The following is a 23963-nucleotide window of genomic DNA, read 5'->3' as shown; positions in this document are numbered from 1 at the left end:
AACCTTATGTAGCTCAGCTGGACACTCCTGTCCACAAGGGAAGGCAAAGGCAGATGGTAGTGAGAAGTAGGGAGGACAGAAAGGAAGGAATTCTGCCCAAGCTTCTATTGCTGCTCATACAGTGGATTGCTGAAGAGCTGGTGAGAATCAGTGCTGTGCTCGATGGACCAATGGTGTGAGGCAGCTTCCCATGTTCCAAAGCTCTTTGCTTGTGGCTCTTTCTAAGAAGGTAGCCACTAGCACAAAGACCAAATGCCAACTCTCTAATATAAAAAAAAACCCTCCAGTTTCAAGCCACAGTGAATAAATTAAGTTGGCCACTCCTCTGTTTACTCTAAGTCAGTAACATGCACCCACGTATTTCCGTAATGAAACACACACACAGCTACAGAACTATAGCCAAAACACAAAGAAAAAAGAGGTCCCAGTCCCTAAGACATTTATTATCAAAATCACTGACAAAGCCATGCAGGCATGCTTTTTGTCAGGATCACAGTCTCTCTCGATACACACACACACACACACACACACACACACACCAAATCCTCAAAATATATCAAAGCAAATTTCTTGCCTGTTCCTGCCTTGGTTCTTCTGCCTGCTGCAACCATGTACATGTGTAAAGCCTAAGGTGTGGTTGGTGCCAAGACTACTATCACCCTTTCCCTTCCTATTGCAATGTTGTTTCAAAACCCCTCTGCCCAAGGTTACAAATCATACACAATTGTCCTCCTCCTCCTTAAACATACTATTACAAATCAGATAGGTGTGGGAAGAACAAGGAGAACACCACTTTGCAGAACGTCTGCCTACCATATTATTATTATTATTATTATTATTATTATTATTATTATTATTATTATTACATATGTATTCTTAAAGAGGGACATGAGACAGAAAGAACAACACTCCAGCTGTCAACAAAAGGGTTTCCTTTCTTATACTAAAGAGTAACATGTTGGGTGTGATTGTTAGTAATCTCATCATTTTTAACATTCATTACAAATGCCTTTTTTCTGCCACTCTCAATTTTCCTCATGGTTGCCAAAGTGGAAACTCTTTCAACTTGTTCTTTAACGGGGGAAACACAACTCTATGCTTAACGACAGCTTTACTCTCATGTAGCACTAATACCGGGTCTGACTCCAAGCTAATAATAAAAATTTCTTTGGGTTTCTGGCTTAATATGCTGCTTCTGTTTGTTTACCAGTTTGGCAGGGGACTGCACATCAGCCTCCTTCACCTTCATATATGAATGGCACCATTCTTGGTTCTAGTTTTTGGTCACACTAGAGCACTGATAGCCAACATGGTAAACTTCAGATGTTGTTGGGGTTCCCAATTCTCATCACCCCAACCAGTATGGCTACTGGTTAAGCATGACTGGAGCTGGAGTCCAGCAATGCCTAGAATGCAGCACATTGGCTACCCTTGCAGTAGGGTATGCAGGAGTTTTAGAAAGTGACCTTTCCCAGTATGGACTCTGGCTTGGAGCAAATATGCTTGGATCTTGTCAACCAAGTAAACTTCCCTCTGAGCCTGTGAAGAAAAGCAGGCATTCCCACCCACCCAAAATTTGACAGCTTCAAAAAGAAGAAAAGGACAGTGGAATTATCTGGAAAGTACAGGGACTGCAGTTGCGTTCTTTAATTACTGCATCTATTATTAGCACGCAAAGGCAATATATCAGGCATTTTAAGGTAGGGATTATGTAAGAGAATAGAAGACTTTTAAAAGAACATCACTTTTATGTTTTCAGTGACGTTGGTAAGAAATGAGGACCTGCAGTTCTAACAGCGTCAAACTGACAAGAAAGAAAACAGGACATTTCCCTGGGAAATAGATCCACTCTGGGCAAGAGTGGGCAGATTTTATACTGGCAGTTGGCTAAGTTCTCCTCTGGCTCATCATCTTGGCAGACCGTGCAGGGGAAAGGAAGTGGTTGTTTCTCTCCTAAGGGAAAGATTCCAAATTTCAACCTTTGGTCCTATGTTGGAGGAACACACACAGTATGAGCCAATGAGGAAGTCTACTTGACTGCAGGGTAAAATGTTATGAGAGCCCATCCAATGCCAACAGTTTCTGGAATTAAATAAGGCATTCCCATACTTTTTTCACATCAGTTTCTCTACAAGAAATCTCCCATCATGTGCTGTACTTCATAATGACATTTAAAGCCATATTTTTACCATCTAACAGTGCAATCCTATGCATCCCTGCTCAGAAGTATGACCCGTTGAAGTTAATGGGCATAGGGTTGCAGTATTAAAACAGCATGTATGAAAAGGATTTGAGTTTTACAGCCTGATTTACTTTCTAGTAAACATGTTGAGGATCATAAAAGAAACCTGCAATGCTAGACATATATTTATTTGAAAGTAAGTTCCATTGAAACCGGTGGGTTCTATTTCTGCGTAAACATGGAAAGGGTTAGGCTGTCAAGTGTTCTTTTTCATAGGAAAAAAAGCAATTGAAATGAAACAAGGTAGATTATAGAAAAAACATTTAAAATCAATTGAAAATTATTTAACAGTAAATCTGACTGCAATTATTTTCCTAACTGCATACAATTTTCCTTCTTACATACAAGATACACAAATACACAAACCAGAGTTTTCACACTAAATAGATTTATAGATCAGACTTTGCACATGCTGCTAGAAAGACTGCCATATAGATTAATTTTATTGATGTTTTTATTCCATTTCTGGATCTCCCAATCACTGAAGTGACTCCAATCACGACTTCCACAGTGAGTAGACTGGTTGAGTCAGTATATGAAATACATTCCAGAGCTGGAAAAGAGGTGGGTTCAAGGGATGGATGTCTGAGGTTTTGCAAAAAGAATAAGAAGTCTTGAAACCTTGTGGTGATGAATGATGAATAAATTGACCTACCTCTCTACTGACTGATCTTATAAAGAATGTGTCAGAAAGTTAGTAATCAACATTAGATTACTAAGGGAAAATAAGCTTCCCCAAAGACAACTAGTCCACCATTATAACTCTTCTCCTGAAATGCAGAGGTGTAAGAGGGAGGGTTGGGAAGGTTCTAAGGTGCAGACTCATTTTGCAATGGGCAGTGACAAGCCCCAACTGTCCCAGGTGTTATCCTTTGTGATCTGACTGACCTAGAATGCCAACTCAAGGCTTATGTAACATGCCGAATTCCCATCAGATACAGAAGGGTGTGGAAAGAGCTCCCAAAGAACGTATATTTGAAAGCCACTGCTTTAGAACCTGACAGCTATAGTGTGATAAGTAGTGTGCAGGATAGTTATTATATTCTAAACTTCTCAGCTTGTAGGCCTCAAATATTAACTGAGCTAGACATCAATTCCCTTCTCCTGCCTTATTCTTGGCATTTGGGAAAGTGGGGTTGTGCCTTATACAAAATCAGAGCATCAATTTGTCCAGTTTAGTATTGTCCACAGTGACAGGATGCGGCTCTCAGATGGGAATCTTCTGCAGCCCTTTTTGGAGATGCCCAGGATTGAACATAGGACTTTCTACACACAAATCATGTGCCCTATCACTGAGCTACGGCCCATCTTCTTTGCAACAGACCTGACTCTTTGAATTCAGAATAACCGGCCTCTGGATCTTGAGATAGGATATGCTGAGCTTAAGACATGGCAGGGTCAACATAGGAACCAATACTCCAAGATGCAGTATTGTTCCAAGATTTCCCACACCAGTTTCCCCAAACTAGATCTCCCCTAGTGTCTCGCTTAGCTAAGGGCCAAACAAGGACCAAGAGACGCATCTAAGCTGAGATACCCTGGCTCTGCAGGGGCTATCCATGCTAAGAAAAACAGTACAGTTCAGGAGCAAACAGAAAGGAAACCTTCCCTTCTCTTACGTTTCAGCTTTGTTTCAGAGGCTGAGCTCTTTTTGACATATAATATCCAAAAAGGAATTAGAAATTGCTTCTTTGGAATCCAAGGGTGGGGCACTGATTAGATGGAGCTGGCTACTTCTCGTCAATGATGAACTTCTGAATGTGAGAGGACAGGCAGACAAAGGAGGCGGACTTTCCACGAAGTGCTTATTAAATCATGTTTTCAGCTTGGCTCAGAAAAGTTATACAGCACACAGTATTTACAGTTTATACAGAGCATGTTTCATTCCACAACCTTTCAAAATTTCCCAAACTGCAAGCTCCCAAGCACCACCCAGCATTAGTAAGATAATAGCTTGGTGAAAAGATAGAGGTTTTCTTCTTTGCTTAAAGGACTGTGCCCATTTCAAATTCTGACAAGCATGACTCCAAATATGAAAGGTGACTAAAGGAAGCTACAGTGTCTGACTCAAAGGGGATTAAACACTGATTTGTGCTAGTCCTAGTTACCGAATTATTTCCTGCAGGAATTCAGTAGTAAGAGAGAGTGTTGCTATTGTTCTGTTGAGTTTCCAGTTAAGGAAGTATTTTGCTTACTGTTTCTTTCCTGTTATTATATTATGGATCTGTCTGAGAACAGGAGAAGAGAAAGCACAGCGGAGAACAGCCACAGTAGATATTCTTCTTTAAAGGAAGCCCCCCCCTTTGGCAACAACAGCTGAGACTTGTGACACCTAAAACACTAACAAATTGACTGTGGCATAAACTTTCACAGACTACTAGAAACCACATCACTACAGGCACCTGACAATTGCCCATGCAAAGTGGCTTACAATAATAAGAACAACAGCAACAAAATGCAAACAATGCTTCAAACAGCTCATCCCATCTCAAAAACAAGAGCCAGTAAAGCATAATTAAAAATAGCCGCAGTTCATCCAATAAGCATCATTGCCGGAAGGTCAGTTGAAAAAGAAAAGTCTTCAAGGCCTTCTAAAAACCACACAATGGAAGTGTGAATTCCAAAACTGCAGGGAGGCATGGGGTCACCAAATGAAAGGCCCTCTCCTTTTAGTGACAGATTCTAGTGCTGGACAAAAATGCCCCCCAAATCTCTCTATTTGCCCTAGGAAAGAAGATGGTAGTGATGCAAATAGCAGCTTCTGGACAAAAAGCAGCTGGGGGAAGCTATTTCCATCCACTCTCCCTAGCTCTGTGCCACATTGCCCATCTGGATTGCACCTGCAAAAACACCAAACAGGCAAATGTGAAGACATGTTTAATGCCAATGAACATTGGGGGTGATATGCCTCTGACTCCCAGTTGTTGAGGAGCACAGGCAGGGAGAGTGTCATGGCGCCAATATCCTGCTTGTGGGCTACCCCAAAGCATTATTTAATTGTCCATGCAGTTTGACCCTCAGGTTCATGCCATGAAGCCCTGACAGTAAGTTCAGAGCAGGAAATAGGAAATGCTTCTTCACACGACACCAAATTAACTGATGGAATTTACTCTCCTCGGCATCCTAGGCTTGAACACAAGCTGAAATGGCCTTTAAAAAAAAGGACATGCAAAGTCAGACACAGTAACTTGTGGGCTCTTCATTCCATTATGTAGTTTGGGCAGCCTGGGAGGTGACTTAAGGATTTCACAGTAATACACAAACCATTACACACTGTGAGCCGTCACTAGCCATAAAACACAATGCTAAGCATCTCAGTGAAGTTTGGCAGCATAATTGTTTGCAGAAGAACCTAAGAATGGACCAGATAACTCTGGTCAAATTGTAACAAGGCATAGATGCCTGCTATGTCTCCCTTCCTCCCTATTTCTTATGTAGATTAATATGACCAAGTCTCTCTTTAAAATCACAGCTTCATCAACCCAAAAGGTTCACCTGCCTTCAAGCCAAAGGACGCACCATGCTGGGAAGCTGACAACCTTACCCATCACAATGGCTGCTTTTTAACAGAATGCTCCTCTCAGAACAAGCCAGGACAGACCAAAGAGTAGAAAGGCTGTGAATGTACCATTCCTCACTTCCAACCTCTTGGAGAAAAAGGCAAAACAATATTGTCAAGCATCAAGCATCTTATTTATCTTTTCTCGTTTTTTTAATTGGGATTGTGGAAGCCTAGACTGCTTTAGAAATTGCTATATCATGCTGGGGATGATAATCTTATGTACATGTATATTGTTTTGCCACCTTTTCTGATATCAGTGGTTTGATGCTGATCTCTGTTTTTCAGCAGATAAGTGACTGACAGAAAAATCAGGCCCAATTCTTATAATTCATCCTATTATATTGAAGCTCTCTGATGGGCATTTGGGTTTTTGGGCCACAATCCAGAGACTCACCCACACCTTCTCTGTGGATGTATCCTGATTTCTTTCAGTTTCCTTTTAGAATAGCTCCTCCATGAACCCCTAAACCCTTTCCTAAACCTCCCTGAGTTTCTTTTTAAAAGTGGTTGGGGGGTTGGGGTGCAAACATTAAAATAGGGCAGCCAAGGAGGTGTGTTCAGGTAAATCAGGGGTCAGCAAGGCTCATGGGCTGGTCAAATGACCTCCGTGGGCAGCTTCCAGCCTATGGGCCTTAGGTTGCTGACCCCTGAGGTAAATGGAAAATTTCCCATTTTAAAAGCTTCTGTGCCAAATTCTTTGGACTAAGACCTTTGGGGTTCATGAGAAAGGCATCACTAATTATAAGAATAACTCCAGTAAGCTCTGTCAAAATTGTTGAGTGTACTTTGTGTGTACATTTTCTCAATAGTAGCATTTCAGAGTCACGGTTTTAGTTTTTCCCAACATCAGAAGTCTGGAATTCTGAAGCCTGGCTCTTGAGCTGTAACACTCTTTTATGTTGCTTGCTGTGTTTCCTTGTCCAAAGGCATTTACTGCAAGGAAGCTTTTCTGGAAGTTAAAGGGGTTTCCTCCTCCTCCCCTTATCTCTGCCCTTATATGACATCTGCGCAGATCTGTTTTCTGCCTTCAAAGCCGGTTTGCCTCTGTAGCATCTGGCTGAGGCAGTGCATGGTGGAGTAAGATTTCACAGCAATGGGGTCCATTTTTACGTGGACATTCAAGATCAAAATATGCAGCTTGGTTGAGACTGTCTAACTGGGATCTTTCATTAAAAGCAAGCTTTCTGCATTCTGAAATTCAAACAAGCCAAAGGTGATGATGACATGCTTCCTTGGGAGCTCAGCTAAAACCATCCTACAAAACTTTCAGCCTGGTCATGTGAATGTTTACTCAGAAGTGTGGGTGGACAGATCAGTCTATTTCCAGTCTTTGTCCATTTTGCATGTGTTCATTCATAAGTGTATTCTGTCCTCTTACCACACCAGTCTGCATTTCATAGAATCATAGAATTGTAGAGTTGGAAGGGACCCTGAGGATCATCTAGTCCAACCCCCCTGTAATTTATTAAACTTCCGAATGCACTTTTTCCTAAAATTCACATTTTAAATGCATTTTGGTATTTTTTAGAAGAGAAGTACACAGCGGGTGGCACTGTGGTCTAAATCACTGAGCCTCTTGGACTTGCCAATCAGATGGTCGGCGGTTCAAATCCCTGCAACGGGGTGAGTTCCCGTTGCTCTGTCCCAACTCCTGCCAACCTAGCAGTTCGAAAGTACAGTATACCAGAGCAAGTAAATAAATAGGTACTGCTGAACAGCACCACAAGCTGTTCAGTTATGCTGGCCACATGACCTGGAAAAACTGTCTGTGGACAAACGCCAGCTCCCTCAGCCTGAAAGTGTAGATGAGCGCTGCAACCCCATAGTCAAATTTGACTGGACTTAACCACCCAGCGGTCCTTCACCTTTTTAACCTTTATTAGTTCAGGAGATCCAAAAAATGCACACCAAACAAAATCCTCACACATTCCTACCTAGAAGAAAACCCCACTGATTTTGGTGAAACGTATAGGGAAGTACATAGACAGTTGCAAACAATGTTTATCATCAAATGTTAAAGGAACCTTGTGATTATCAAGAAATCTATAAATGGCTTGCATATTACTTTGTCAGTTTCCATCATGAAGACAAAGAGGAGCAAATAATGTAGTGATGAATGAGGCATTTCCATGAAAGGTGCTGTCATGTCTCTCCAAAGGACATTGTTAAGCTTTCTGAGCCCAGGATGATTTTATGTATAAAAATATGGATTTTGTTTATGTTATATACTGGAATGCTAGGTTTTAAGCCAGGCTAATGTAAATCCATTCATTCCATTTCCATGTTGTGATATATTTCATATTTATTTATTGCATGAGCCCTGTTCTTCCTCTAAGGATGTCAAGCAGTTTATCAAAGAGGTTCCAGAAAGCCTGGCGGCTTACAGAGCCAGATCTGTTCAACTTCAGCGGCAGACCTGGATCCTGTCTTTGCAAACGATTCTCCAGATCCAAGTAATAAACAGTAATGCTTATATATTGATTTCAACATTGCAGAATGTTTTGACACCATCTCACTCTCAAAAGAGTAACGTTTTCAGAACCTGAAAACTTCAACTGCGAAATCCAATTCTGAGGCAAAATGGACAGTACTATACAGTGGTACCTCGGGTTAAGAACTGAATTCGTTCCGGAGGTCTGTTCTTAACCTGAAACTGTTCTTAACCTGAGGTACCACTTTAGCTAATGGGACCTCCTGCTGCTGCCACACCACTGGAGCACGATTTCTGTTCTCATCCTGAAGCAAAGTTCTTAACCCAAGGTACTATTTCTGGGTTAGCGGAGTCTGTAACCTGAAGCATCTGTAACCCGAGGTACCACTGTACTTGTCAAAGAGCTATAGTGGAATAGATAGGCGGCAAGAGTGCACGGTGACATGTGCAGCTCTTAGGTTCCAGGTTCTCTTCCACCAGGCTGAAATCCTACACACAGTTTCCTGGGAGTACCGTAAGTATCATTGAATTCAGTGGGGTTGGCTTCCAAGTGAGATCCACAGGGGTGCACTGTAAATCAGGTGCAAAATATCAAGAAGTTTCACCAAACATTGGGTGATAAAGGTACAACAAAGCAGATGCTCTGGCTTACAATTAGCCCACGAGCTGGGGATGTTACGGGCAAATTTTCAGTAACTATGAAAAAAACGTTGTTGCTCTTGTTCATTATGATGCATAGAGCACCATCAATCTGCTTGGAGCTTTTCAAAAACAAAAGGGCAGGTCCACGGCAGAGGAGCTTACAAACTAAAATTTGAGACTGGGGAGTCAACAGAGGAAAAGAAAGGAAAGATTTGCCAGAGGCTGATGAACACTGTATGAGGCTTTGTTGGTTACAGCAGATCCCCAATGAAAACAGTGGGATGTCTTTAAATAAACACACATAGACTTCCTCTCCCTTACAGAGTCGTCCATACATCTGAGGAAGCGTGGGCTGTGTGTGCACTATACCTTTAAAGCACATTCGAAGCACTTCCCCCCCCTCAAAGAATTCTGGGTACCGTAGTTGACGCCTCACAGAGTTGCAACTCCCAGAATCCCTTAACAAACTACAGTGACCATAATTCTTTGAGGAGGGGAGAGAAATGTGCTTCGAATGTGCTTTAAAGGTACAGTGCACAGCATTGGAGAGGAAGTGAGTGGGAGAGGAGAAAACTAGTGAAGATTAGCCGAGTACCACAGACGGCCTTCCCTTTTTTGACTGCATGCCACGGTGTTTTTCTCAAATGAAGCACAACCAGCAGCCAATTATTCTGCAGACTTAATGCTCACAGCACCAAGTCCCAGCTGATAGGAGCATGGCAAGCTTGTCTCCACCGCCGAGCAATATGTTTGTGCACTCAAGAAGTCCCTTGAAACCGTGCAATCAGGGCTCCGTTACGCAGCTGCCGCTATCAGACAAACAGATGCCGAGTAGTGAGCTTCACATATAAGCAAGTCTATTTTGTTCTTCCCTATAATTGTACCCGTTCTCCTCGCAATAATTAATGCCTCTCCCCCTCCCTACACCATCACGCCCGCTACTATACTTAACTGGCTCTGCCAGCCTATGGTATCTGAAAGAATGGCACATTTTCCTCTAAAAATAATCAGCTCCTTTCAGCTGTAGCACAAAACAAATTAGAATTTAAGCAGCACAGACTGCTGCCAACCACAAAGGGCTGCACAAAGAAAGGCATACATAATCTGCTTGGTGCCTTTCCTGCAATAGTACTACTTCGGCGTGTACCGTAATGAAAGATAAATGCCTTTTATCTTCATGAATGAATGAATGCACGCACACTCAAGGTCAGAAAGGACAAGATGACTCTCTCCAGCACAACCCACGGAACTCAAATGCATTATGTTGGAAGTCTTCGCCTCTCTGTTGCTTGATCTATAATGGGTCTGCAGGCCTTAATAACAGTTGCCATGCCTCTCTTACATCTAAAGGGATATGGCGGGAAACTCCACCCGTACTGGAACACTGCTAACAGGTAACAGCAGGCTTCCTCAACCTGGTGCCCTCTAGAGGCTTTGGACTACAACTCTCATCATTCCTAATCATGCTGGCTGGGAGTTGTAGGCCAAAACATTTGGAAGGTCTCAAGGTTGGGGAAGGATGAACTAGCTCAGTGATCGTCAAACTTCGCTCTCCAGCTGTTTTGGGACTACAATTCTCATCACCCTGACCACTGGTCCTGTCAGCTAGGGAGTTGTAGTCCCAAAACAGCTGGAGGGCCAAGTTTGGCCATCACTGAACTAGCTCAACCCCTTTCTGTAACACCCGAGGGGATATTACCAACACCTTTTGAGTCTGTGGTAGTGGGAGGTTGGCTCACTCGCTGGATCATCACCTTGCCGTGATGAGTGGGCTTGCATGTTCCTATGATCCTTGTGAGCAAAGCCGTCGGGAGTCTCGTACTCCCAGTAGGGTCACCCAAGGTGGCAAGGTCAAGGGGGAGAAGCTAGACAAAGAATGATCCAAGAAGTCCTCAACGGCAGAACATGTGGAAGATAACAAAAAGAAAAGAAAAAAGAAAAGTGCTGCACCAACAAGCACAAAACAACCCCTCTGCAGTGCCACAAATCCAACTTAATGGTGTAATGTTGGAAAGTGTTGATCACTTCTCCTACCTAGGCAGTTATCTTTCCACATGGGCCAACATTGATGCCAAAATGCAGCATCACCTGAGCTATGCAAATACAGCTTTCTTGAAGTGCAGAGTGTTCGAGGACTGGGACATTTGTGGGGAAACCAAAGTGCTTGTTTACAAAGCTATTGTACTACCAACCTTACTGTACGCTTGTGAAACATAGACCACTTATAAACACCATCTCCAGCTCCGTGAAAGATTCCATCAACGGTGTCTTCAAAAATGTTTACATATCACTTAGGAAGACAGGCGAACTAATGCCAGTGTACTGGAAGAAGCAAAAATCACCAGTGTTGAAGCAATGATTCTTCAACAACAGCTTCGTTGGTCACGTTGTTTGGGTGCCTGATTATCGTCTTCCAAAACAACAACGCTATTCCAAACTTAAAAATGGCAGGTGTAATGCTGGTGGTCAACAAAAGAGGTTCAAAGACTCTCTCAAGGCAAATATTTAAAAATGTAGTATAAACACTGACAATTGGGAAACATTGGCCTGCGAGCACTCCAATGGGAGAACAGCCTTTACCAAAGGTGTCATGGACTTTGAAGAGCACAAACTCAGGGCGAAAAGGAGAAACGAGCTAAGGGGAAGGCACACTCGGCAAACCCTCACCATGAACAACTCCCACCCGGAAACCTATGTCCCCACTGTGGAAGGACGTATGGATCCAGAATTGGCCTCTACAGTCACTTATGGACTCACCATTAAGACCATGGAAGACCATCTTACTTGGCTACGAGTGAAAACCAAAGAAGAAAGAAGCGGGAGGTTTGGCTAGATGACTCTTGATGTCCCTTCCAACCCTACAATTATATGCTTCTATGAGTTCCATGATGGAAGAAAGGTGGGAAATAAAGAAGTGTGCAACAGCTAACCAAGGGGTGTAGTTGGACTCCATCAGCACCAACCAGCAGAGATGATGGGTGTTGCAGTCCAGTAACTGCCAGCAGGCTTCAGGTCCCTAATTCTTGGCCTAGTCTGATGCCCTGAAGCTAGTATTGTCTTGGGCACCAGCCAACTTTAGCTTGGCCCTGTGGCTGGCTTGCAAAGATAGTCACTCATCTGTGGTGAGTATGGATTGCTTCCAAGTGAAAGAGCAGGAAATTGTTTATTTTTTATTATTTTTTTGTAAACTGGGAGAAGGTTGGATCTTCCTCCCATTGCCTCCTTCCCCTACCTCTCAAGTTATTGATGACTTATACCGGTTTGTGTTGGCAGGCTGACTAGTTAAGATGTATTGAGCACTTTTTGTAGGCTTATTCAGAGGCTGATTTTAAAAGAAAAGTCTCTCTCTCTATTGTTTTGACCTTTAAAAAATGAAAAATAGAATGACAGATTTCAGATGAATAAGCCCTCCAGTCCCGAAACCCAGTGGATGCTCCCGCTGCCTTGCTTGTACCGAATCTCCAATATAAACAAACAGTTTCTGAATGCTGCTCCAAAGTGGAAAATCACTGAGAATGTTGCACATAAGGGATATCCTGGAATCATAATGGGCTCCCTATTGAAAAAGGTTAAGCTGCTGTTTTTATAGATTTGGACCTGGCCCTGACAGATGAAAAGGACAATGAGAGGTTAGAAGGAGCAGCTATGCATTTATTATCTCTATTATATTAGTACTGACCTACTCCATGCCCTTGACTCTGTGGATCACTGTCCGCAGATCACCTTCCCAACTGGTGCTGACACAACAGCTTATTGTTAATTTATTATGGGGGAAAATTGCCTAGTTGTTTCTCACTCTAGATTTCAAAAACAAAACTTGTGCAATCTTGGAAAAGTATAACTGAAATGGCTGAAGTACACATGACACTGGGTGACTGGAGTCCAAATCCCAGCCCAGTCCAACTCATTTGTTGTGTATCCTATTATTGTGCTCATATTCAAGCCTCAGTCACCCATCTGTAAAATGGAAAGAACAGTGCTCAACTTCCATAGGGCTGTAAGACAGGAAATCACCCTGTGCACTAACAGTAACATCACGGTATCTCATTATTTTTACTATTTATGCAACATCCTGGACGCTTTTGAAAATCTGACTGTTGACTTTCTGTGTGTCAGCAGTTCAAAGCTTTTCAATGAGGTCAACGGCAGGGGGAGGAGCTTAATAATAATAATAATAATAATAATAATAATAATAATAATAATAATGCTGCCCCAGCCACCTGGCTAAGGTTGCCCCAGCCACCATGGGTGGCTTCCAACACATATAAAAACATAATAAAACATCAAATATTTGAAACTTCCTGAAATAAATACTAATGTTATTATTTATGATACAGTGGCAGCTGGGCAACATGCTGCCAAACAATAATGTATATTTTGAGATCCCACAAATATTTCAGATTGGCCGCCATGTGTTGTTAAACCATCATTCAGCCCTGACACTGAGATCCAGAGCCGAGGGCCTTCTGGCGGTTCCCTCCTTGCGAGAAGTGAGGTTACAGGGAACCAGACAGAGGGCCTTCTTGGTAGTGGCGCCTGCCCTGTGGAATGCCCTCCCATGAGATGTCAAGGAAATAAGCAGCTATCGTATTTTTAAAAGACATCTGAAGGCAGCCCTGTTTAGGGAAGTTTTAAATATTTAATGCTGTATTGTTTTGAACACTCAATTGGGAGCCGCACAGAGTGGCTGGGGAAACTCAGCCAGATGGGCAGAGTATAAATAACAAATGATTATTATTATTATTATTATTATTATTCTGTGATTTATTAAAAGAAAAAGCTGGATTTGTCTCTTCATCTCAAGCCCTGTAGTGGTATCTGTAATTTCTACACTAAACATGGCCCTGCTGAAATAAGTGGAAAAACCAAACCAACAAACCAAAGTCCCTGTGTAAATCATATTGCAGGCTGAAATTAAATATTCTGAAAAGGAAACGTCAGTATATCACTAGAATGGGGTTTCTTTGCCCAGAGAGTCTTTTCCAGCATTTACATTCTCCTTGCTTGAACGAGTCAGTTACATTTACAGCTATCTGGATTGTGAAACCTCCCTATGAGCTCACTGCTTAGATTTTGTGAACATTCATTCTTTATGACCAAAGTGCGTAGAGATGATGTTTTTATGTTGATCTCATATTTTAAAACAATAGCATTCCATTGAATGGTTGAATTTTGCAATTATGTTGCAGACAGGGAGAGAGAGAGAGAGAGAGGGTAGGGGAAGGGAATTATAGAATTGGGTGGGGGGTTATTAAGTCTTTGTGTTAGGATTTGAATCCAAATTATAATGTGGTATCTCACCATCTTTTTTGTTTTTTGTTCTCTCCATGATAATCTACTATTTGGCTACTCTCAAAGATAATTATTACTATGGAGAGAACAAAAAGAGAAAGGGGATTGTCGAGATACTAATGACATTAGAACATATTAGCACTTTTCTTTTGTTTTATTTTTTAAAAAATCCAGAAAAATAGGCAAAGAACATACAAAGAACTCTGCTGCATCAGAAAGCAGAATGCCCACCTTGTCCAGCATTGTCCAGTTCTCACAGAGGCCAATCAGATGCCTGTGGGAAGCCCACAAGTAGGATCTGAGCACAAGAGCCTTCTCCCCACTAGTGCTCCCCATCAGCTGGTACCCAGAGGCATGTTGACTCTGACTGTGGAGGTACAGCATAGCTATCATGGCTAATAGCAAATGACAGCTTCATCCTCCAAGTTCGTGGCCATTGCTACCTCTTGTGGAAGCAAATTCCATATGGGCTGGGTGAAGAAGCACTTTTCTTTTTCTATTCTCAATCTTCCAACATTCAGGTTCTTCGAGTGGTCTTGGGTATTATGTTCAAAGGAGGAAAGTGTCAGGAGCTCAGCTTGAGTAGGACCCTGGCAGAGACACATGCCCGACTGGAATGTTCTCTCCCTCCTGGTCAATCGTTCGGGAGCTTCATAAGCTTTCTTCAGCCCGAACATCACAGCGACTGATGCCAACAGACATCGGCACACTTAGGCATGCGCAGTTCATGTGACAGACCTCAGCAACTCAGCATTTTGGCTAATCTACTTTATTTACATATAAACACACACGGAGCACTGCAACATGGCTCCCTCTCTCTCTAGCATCAGACAGCAAAGAGAAAAAACAAAGGACAATAGTCCCACTTCACAGAACACAGCAACATAAACATCCTGTCTCTGTCACTTCCCACTTTGTGGAGTCAAAACATACACCGTCATGTGATAGACAAAAATCCCATGACTGCAGTCATGGAGCAGGAATTCTAACAGAAAGTTCCCTCCACCTCCTCTCTGAGCATCATACATAATCTTGTACACCTCTATCATGTCCTCTCTTACTCATTCCCCACCCCCCAAAAAACTGGAAAGGTATAAGCCCTTGACCATTTGAGTTGCCGCTTTCTGAACCTTTTCCAGCTCTACAACATCCTGTTTGAGGCAAGGTGGCCCTCGCGGAACACAGCACTCCATCATACATTTGCATAATGACATTATAACATTGGCCTTTTTAAATTCTCAATCCCTTTCCTAGCATGGAAGTCCTTTTTTTTCACAGCTGCAGCACACTTGGATGGCATCTTCATCCCATTTTAAATCCATGTGATCAATCAAATCCTTTCCACATCAAGAGCAGTACATTCACAGCCACGCTCATTTTCATTTCTTCTCCCCCAAATAAGAATGCCATCTTGTTACAAATGTATTTCTCTGCATTCTTCCTTATTAAAATTTCCATAACAGCAAGCTCCTGGCCATGATGTGATTATATCAGCAGGCACATTCTGAACTTTCTGTTCTCGCCGCAACCCAAAGATGTAAAATCAAATTATAGGTGGTTGTAGCATTCCCTACCCAGATCATTTTTGCTTTCAGAGACCACCTGCACCCTGTGAAAACCTGAACTGCGTACAAATTTTGCAGCCAAATTCGGACTTTCCCATAAACCTTTCCCCAAGGGTCTCTTATTCTCAACATATTAACATGCCACAGATAATGTAAGAATTGCAATTAGGTATGTAAGAGTGGGCATCTAGCCTAAGTCAAAGGGAAGCTACTAACACAAACATTGTTTCAAATTACTCATTTTGGGCAGAGCAGGTATTACATATGGGCAGAGCAGGCACTAAGCTGTGAACAAGCTGCTCTAATCCAACAATTCTGTTACAGTATTTTGAAATGCTTATTCTTAGCTGCAGAAGATCGGAACTGAGAAAAAACATTGGGTTAAAGCACCTGTAAAAGCTGTGGGGAGCAGGTAGGGTTTTGTTTTCTTGGAGATATCCAGGTCTTGCAAAGATTCTGACAAGAGCTGCAATGTAGCCCAAGAGCCATATTGCCTTTCTTTCTACAGCACATACATTCCTCATGTGTTCAGTGGGGGGTTCTGCACCTATGTCAGCCTCCTGGCAGCAGCATAGCTATTGCTCAGCAGGTGAGGGGAAAGGTGGTGAGGCTTTCCCACCTGTGATTCCACACTGTCGCCCCACCCCTGTATCATCCAGGTAAACGGCAGCCACGTAGCAGGCGGGAGGCCCACTCCACAGCCCACCCCACCAGCTGCTCCTGTGGGCACTGAAAAGTTCTACGCAGGTGCGAGATTTGGGGACACATGCATCATCCCCACCCGCTCCTTCAACTTTGTCACACTGAGCATCAAGAGCTGAAGGGGGAGCTGGGGGGCTGCAGGGGCCGCCTGGAACAGCCCGCCACGGACGGGCGCTGACATGATGTGCTTCATGCTGCTCTTCAGCCGCCAGGGCAAACTGCGCCTTCAGAAGTGGTACTTGGCCACGTCAGACAAGGGCAAGAAGAAGAAGGTGAGAGAGCTCATGAAGGTGGTCCTGGAGCGGAAGCCCAAGATGTGCAGCTTCCTGGAGTGGAGGGACCTCAAGGTGGTCTATAAAAGGTAGGCCAGCTTGTATTTCTGTGGTCAAGGCAACAAACTCATCACTTTGGAGCTCATCCATCAATACGTGGAGCTGCTGGACAAATACAAATACGTGTGTGAGCTGGACATCATCTCCAACTTCGAGAAGGCCTACTTCATCCTGGACGAGTTCCTGATGGTGGGAGAGGTTCAGGACACCTCCAAGAAAAGCGTCCACAAAGCCACTGAGCAGGCGGCCCTCTTGCAGGAGGAGGATGAGTCGCCCCAGAGCGTTTTGGAGGAGATGGGCTTGGCATAGACTTGGGATTGTGAGCCGGCTTCCCCCCTTGCCCCCGCCACTGCCCCTCGCACACCTTTGCCCCCCACGCAGTAGGGGTGAGAGCCTGTGGTGGCCACGCGAGCTCTGCAGCCGGCCTCCTGCCCAAGGAATCTGCAAACCGCATGATGTAAATACTGAACCAGCAGCTCGGGGTGGGGGTGGGGTGCACTGCGTCAGAGTGTTGGGGGGGGCAAGGAGGCATTTTGCCCCAGCCTGTTTGGGGGGGGGAGAGAGAGAGCAGCATGGCATTCAGGGGCACTGAATTATCTCCATTCTCCATCTTTTCTCTGGGCTTTTTTCTGTGCCCCTCCAAACTCTCCTACGTCTCCTACCGCCCCCCCAGCACCCCCCAATCTGTTCACACCAGCAACGTGGCACTTCCTGCTGCTTCCAAACCTGTGACTCACCTGGGCAGCATGTGACAGACCCCAGAGGAGGAGGTGGCGGCAGCGCCTCTACCTTCTTCCCTCCATCTCCTTCTTTTTGCATGTGGGGCACATGGACGCAGGTAGCCAGAGATTTGGAGGAGCCTGCTGTTTGGAAGACCAGAAGCCATCCCCCCGCCCCCTAAACTTTGGGTGCCTGTATTCCCTCCCCCCTCCACTCGCCCCAGTCCCTTTCCAATAAGGCATGATCTTTCCAGACCCAAGGCGTATGCGCAAGTGTCTTCTCTTGTTTTGGAATGAAGTGGGGGGGGGAGAGCTGAAGGGGACATGGATGCACGCTTATCAAAATGCAGACAGATATATCCCTGCGAGTGGGAACATCAATGGGGCAAGCTTGGGGACGGCACCCAGGGCCCCACGCCTCCAACATGCTTTGTCACACTTGAAGATGGTTTAGTTCTGATTTGGAAACACTGCTCACACCCGTGGAAAAGGCAGCATGTTTTGTTTGAATTGTGACTCACTCTCACCACAAGAGGTTCCCCCACGGTGCCCCCATTCAGAGCCCTTGATTCCAAGAAGATGAGAAAGAAGCCTTGAAAAACAGTTTGTTCCCAGCAAAGGAAACGTCTTTAGAATGCAAGTGGAATAGGGATTTGTGTGTGAGGGGGCCAACAGCTATCGATGGGGGGGGGGGAGCAAAACAGGTTGACTTGGCTGGTGACATAAGTTGAAAGTGAAACTTGCAACGAACCACGTTGCACCCTGCAGGCAAAATGGGCAGGACCCGAGGAAGGCTGTGTGGGTGATGAGCAGCCAAACTTAACAAATGTCTGTTCTTGGTAGATAGCAAGAGAAGGGGCAAAGTCCACAGAGCTGTACTGCTGATAGGCAAATACTCAGACCATACAAATACAACTGGTAGAGAGGGTTCCATGTGATGTCATTTCCCCTCCTCTCCTGGAAAGGGAGGAGCATACAATACTTCCTGTTCCTCTCTCTCTCTCTCTCTCTCTCTCTCTCTCTCTCTCTCTCTTCCTTTGAGCAATCATGGAGGTAAACATTTCCTCCACTTGCTCCAGTTTTGAGTACATGCCTGAAGCTGGTTATATTTACAGTATAGTCATACCTCATGTTACATCCGCTTCATGTTATGTTCTTTCGGGTTACGTCCTGTGGCGACCTGGAAGTACTGGAAAGGGTTATTTCTGGGTTTTGCAGCTCGCGCACGCGCAGACGTGCAAAATGATGTTACGCGCATGTGCAGAAGCGGCGAATCACAACCCGCGTGTGCACAGACATGCCGCTGCGGGTTGCCTTCTTTTCATGTTGCGAACGGGCCTCCGGAATGGATCCCGTTTGCAACCAGTGGTACCGCTGTATATAAAGTATTTTGTCTGCATAGTTTTTATGCCTAACATTGCTGTGAACCAATACATGATTATATGCACTTAAATCGTATTTTATGCTTACTTTCCAGTTTGTTGCTTGATTAAGAGGGGTAAGAAAAGGGAGCCAGCTTACTTCACAGCTGAACTTGCTCAAAACAAGGTTTTACAGCCTGATTGCTATGTTTTTGAAACTCAGTTCAACCCACACATGTGGGCACCTGGAGGGATAAATTGCCATGAATATATCCTCTCCTGCCTGTTAAAACCTATCCCACAGGTTGCACACAGCATAAGGAAGGACTGCGAGGAGGTAGGGACACTGTAAATATTCGGTGAAATAAGGCATGCTCAGTGTTCCGTTTTGGATACAGTATGCACTCACTCTTCAAGATGGGCACAAACAGCAGAAGAAATATAGCTGATACAAACACTACCAAGCATTTCCCAAGGGCAAGAAGCACAGGATATTTGGCCTTGAATGTGCTACAGCAACTCCTTGTAATCTGTGTAAAGCCTTTCATTCCACTGGTATGAATCTGGGTATCATAAGAGAGGCTTCAGCTGACTTTGAACGACTCTTCATCTTTATGCACATGTTTGATTATTGCCAGCACAGAGCATAAACTAGAGGATAGGTATCTGCAGAGAAAAGTGGCTATCCTGGCTAGGGCTGGGTTCACATTTGCATTCCTAACTGACTGAAACATGAGTCGCCTTTAAGCTTCATGCATGAAAACATCCAGTACAGTTGACAGAGCAAGGGCAGAAACAGGGGTGCTTCATATTTTACAAAGCAAACACTTAAAAATGTGAGCAATGAGCACAAGTTCTTTCAAACCGATGTGGACAGGGTGGAGGCCATGCTCCAATCAAGGCTGCCCGCCATGCACACATAGGTGTTTTAAGGCTGTGCATCCATCGTTCACATCATTGATGTATGATAAGGTTACCAGATTTTTTTCAATGAATCTGGGGACACTTCATTGAAATGAGTTGGAATGATAGGATTTTGTCAGGGGACTGATTTGTAAATCTGGGCACTGTCGCCGGGAAATGGGGACATTTGGTAAGCTTACTGAATGAAGCACAGGGGAATTCACAGCAAGCACAAAGGCTATGTGAAGTGGACCTCAGGCTTGCCATCTCCTAACTGGCATATGCATTGAACCAAAAGACTCTGCAGAGAATGTCAGCCACAAAACCGCACATGTGGTCCACAGGCATCCCGGAATGACTGACTGGTTGGGGCTTTCCTTCCACCCCCCAGCTTCCTTCCTCCTCCTATCATGGCCAAAGGCCCTGAAAGAAAACAACCCGAAGTTCATTTATTCGAATCCTCGTGGTCCACCCCAGAGTACACCAAATACTCCTGGTAAAGAGGTTTTCAGTTTACTCAACTTGTAATGAACCACTCTGTGTCAAGAGAATTGCTGAAGCTTTTCTTTGATGCACAGTCATGTGGGACAGTACATTTTTGTGTATTTTCACTCTGTGTGTGTATTAAATGAGATACTTAGCTTCAAATCTTTGTTCAGATCCTGCTTGGGCATTAACAGCTCTGATAATTTCCCCTTATTCTAAATTAAACTGTCAAATTATTTTCCTTTCCTTCGTTTAGATTTGGATGGAATTCAGCCTGTAGGGCAAGCAATAAGTTCAGAATGCCACATGCGAGCAAGTGAGCCGCACCAACAATGCAGAGGAAGACGAAACTGATTCTGAATGAAACAACTGATGGAACCAAGCAGTTGTTGGGATTCAGTTACGTTGACTCAGAAAGCCATGCTTTACCTTACAAAAATGTGACAAACATATACTAATATATTTACAATAAGCTATCATCACCCTGCACAGGAAAAGGAAATGGAGATTAATGCTTAGAAAATTCTCCCTATCATGGTAAGGTAAAAAATAGACCTGCTTATATGCACAGCGTGATTACAAATGTACTTACTCAGAAGCAAGCCCTGCTGAGTTCAGTAGAAGTTACTCTCCAGTAAGTGCCTTTAAGACTTCACTCACAGGCATGACTAATGGGCTTCCCTAGAACCAGTCATCTTTGTCAGTTTTGAAATATGAAGTATGCTTTATGCTCCCGGAACAACATAACCCACGGAATTGCTATACATAGAACATATGATCAAAAACAGCATGCACCAAACCCCACACATATTTTCTGGCATTTACCGTATTTTTCGCACGATTGGACGCACCGGACCATAGGACGCACGTAGTTTTCAGGGGGGGAAATCAAGGAAAAAATATGATTCCCCCCCCCCAGCTCTGGGAGCAGTGGACAGGCTGCACGCAGCCTGTGCGCTACTCCAAGACCTTCTCCCTGCTTTTGCGGGAGGTGGCAGAATTCCCCCACCTCCCGCAAAAGCCCACAGGAGCCCCGCGTGACTCCTGCGGGCTTTTCGACCAGGAGGGAGAAGGGACTGAAACGGCTCGCTCTTTAAAGGCTGTGCGGCTCCTGCGGGCTTTTCTAGGAGGTGGGGGAATTCCCCCACCTCCTAGAAAAGCCAGCAGAAGCCACGGAGCCCCTTTAAAGAGCGCCTGGCTTTTGCCTGCTTTTGCGGGAGGTGGGGGAATTCCCCCATCTCCCCCAAAAGCCCACAGGAGGGTTGGAGAGTAGCGGGAAGGCGTCGCACGCCTTCCCGCTGCCCCCCAATCTCTGGGGCTGGCGATGGGGGAAGCGCTTTTTTCCCCACCGCCAGCCTCGAAGCCGGGTTGGAGAGTAGCGGGAAGGCGTTGCGCGCCTTCCTGCTGCCCCCCATCCTCTGGGGCTGGCGATGGGGGAAGCGCTGCTTTCCCCACCGCCAGCCTCAAACCCGGGTTGGAGAGTAGCGGGAAGGCGTTGCGCGCCTTCCTGCTGCCCCCCATCCTCTGGGGCTGGCGATGGGGGAAGCCCTGCTTTCCCCACCGCCAGCCTCCAACCCGGGTTGGAGAGTAGCGGGAAGGCATCGCTGCCTTCCCGCTGCCCCCCAATCTCTGGGGCTGGCGATGGGGGAAGCGCTGCTTTCCCCACCGCCAGCCTCAAACCCGGGTTGGAGAGTAGCGGGAAGGCATCGCTGCCTTCCCGCTGCCCCCCAATCTCTGGGGCTGGCGATGGGGGAAGCGCTGCTTTCCCCACCGCCAGCCTCAAACCCGGGTTGGAGAGTAGCGGGAAGGAATCGCTGCCTTCCCGCTGCCCCCCAATCTCTGGGGCTGGCGATGGGGGAAGCGCTGCTTTCCCCACCGCCAGCCTCAAACCCGGGTTGGAGAGTAGCGGGAAGGCATCGCTGCCTTCCCGCTGCCCCCCAATCTCTGGGGCTGGCGATGGGGGAAGCGCTGCTTTCCCCGCCAGCCTCAAACCCAGGTTGGAGAGTAGCGGGAAGGCATCGCTGCCTTCCCGCTGCCCCCCAATCTCTGGGGCTGGCGATGGGGGAAGCGCTGCTTTCCCCACCGCCAGCCTCAAACCCGGGTTGGAGAGTAGCGGGAAGGCGTCGCACGCCTTCCTGCTGCCCCCCATGCTCTGGGGCTGGCGATGGGGGAAGCGCTGCTTTCCCCACCGCCAGCCTCAAAGAGCAGACTCTCCTGGCTTCAGCGGAAGCAACGCAAAGCCTCCGGAGCGCAGGCTTTGGAGGCTTTGCCTTGCTATCGCTGAAGCCAGGGAGCCTGCATTCGCTCCATAGGACGCACACACATTTCCCCTTCATTTTTGGAGGGGAAAAAGTGCGTCCTATAGAGCGAAAAATACGGTAGCTCTAATAGCAGTTCCCTATCCCCTTCTTTTCATTCCCACCTATAATGTGAAAGATTTTTGCCCCAGTGGCATTCATACTAGCTTAAGTTTTTAAACACACAGCTGAGCAGCAAGAAAACCAAGTGTGGTTTTTCTACTGTTTACTGCAATAAAAATAGACGGTACAGACATGGTTAAAATTAGCTGAAGATATTCTGGACCTATTCAGGGCTATAAAAGGTTTAATTTAAATGTCACTATTTCCTAATATAAAAATCATGGTTTGAAGATAGAGGATTTGTTGCTGGCTCCTAGGCTCTCTCCTTACACATGGATCTCCCCTTTCATTTTATGATTGGCTATAATAACCAGAGTTCACAATAATCAGAGTTAGCACCAGACAAATTAGAAAACAACATGTTTCGCAAGCCAACTTCAAACCATGGTTCAGAGACAATCCTAGCTGGTGCCACCCATATATCAGATTCAGAAAAACTAGGATCACATGGAACAGGGGTGGAAAATGAGTGAGATGAGAAGAGGGACGGGGTGATGAGAACACAAAAACCAGAACCACATTTCTAATCTTCAAAACTATGACTGGGAAGATCAGAAAGCATGATGTCTGAAATAGTCTTTCTGGAAGAGGGATTGACTGTTAAACCACTCTGAGAATTGTAGTTCTCTTTTAAGTGGATACTTTTATCCTGATCTGTATTGGAGTTGAAATTGTTCTTATATATGAAATTGTTTTACTAGTGTTTCTATTGTTACTTCATTTCTCAGTGCTATTGTTATTTTATTTCACAGTGAGTGGTTGGTAAGTGGGATGGAAACAAACAAACAAACAATGTTTTCCAAGATAGTTTCTAGAGAAATCTTTTTTCCTAACCACATTTAATGGCTAAACTCTTGATAATGTTTTGCCACTAGTATCCTTCCATCAAGCAACTCCACCCACACCAATGCTTTTATATTCTCAATCATTCCCCAGCTCCCATTCAAGCTTTCCAAAATCTCAGCTGCTGAAAGATGTCAGTCCCCTATGAAGTTAATGGAGGACATGGACATTTTGTTGATCTACACTGTCAAGAATTCAATATACGACGACGGCTGGTGGCTTGCTGAGTGCTCACATCCTGGATTTCAGTTTTCCACTGCAGCTTATAATTACACTCCATAAACATTCTGCGCACACTTTGACAAATATAAGCTCACCTCAGGAGGCTGCTTTCATCCAAGAAGTAATAGACATAACTCAGCAGCTCAAACCACATTTCTGACCCCCAGAGTGAAATGAATTAGCATTACACATAAATTACTTTTAAAAGCCATCAGGTTTTTGGAAATGTATATGTAATTTG

General features: G+C 44.8%; 1 protein-coding gene and 1 pseudogene across 3 annotated transcripts in view; one reads left to right on the top strand and one right to left on the bottom strand.

Moving 5' to 3' along the window:
- OSBPL5 (oxysterol binding protein like 5) overlaps positions 1-23963 on the bottom strand; it is a 168094-nt gene that overhangs the window by 77304 nt on the left and 66827 nt on the right. The gene's annotated exons all lie outside the window — the stretch shown is intronic.
- Positions 16594-17376, top strand: LOC128416194 (AP-1 complex subunit sigma-1A-like; annotated as a pseudogene).

The sequence above is a fragment of the Podarcis raffonei genome, chromosome 1, assembly GCF_027172205.1.
Source record: "Podarcis raffonei isolate rPodRaf1 chromosome 1, rPodRaf1.pri, whole genome shotgun sequence".
Classification (NCBI taxonomy): Eukaryota; Metazoa; Chordata; class Lepidosauria; order Squamata; family Lacertidae; genus Podarcis; species Podarcis raffonei.
Note: the sequence above shows the minus strand (reverse complement) of the source record. Positions and strands in the feature narration are given on the sequence as shown.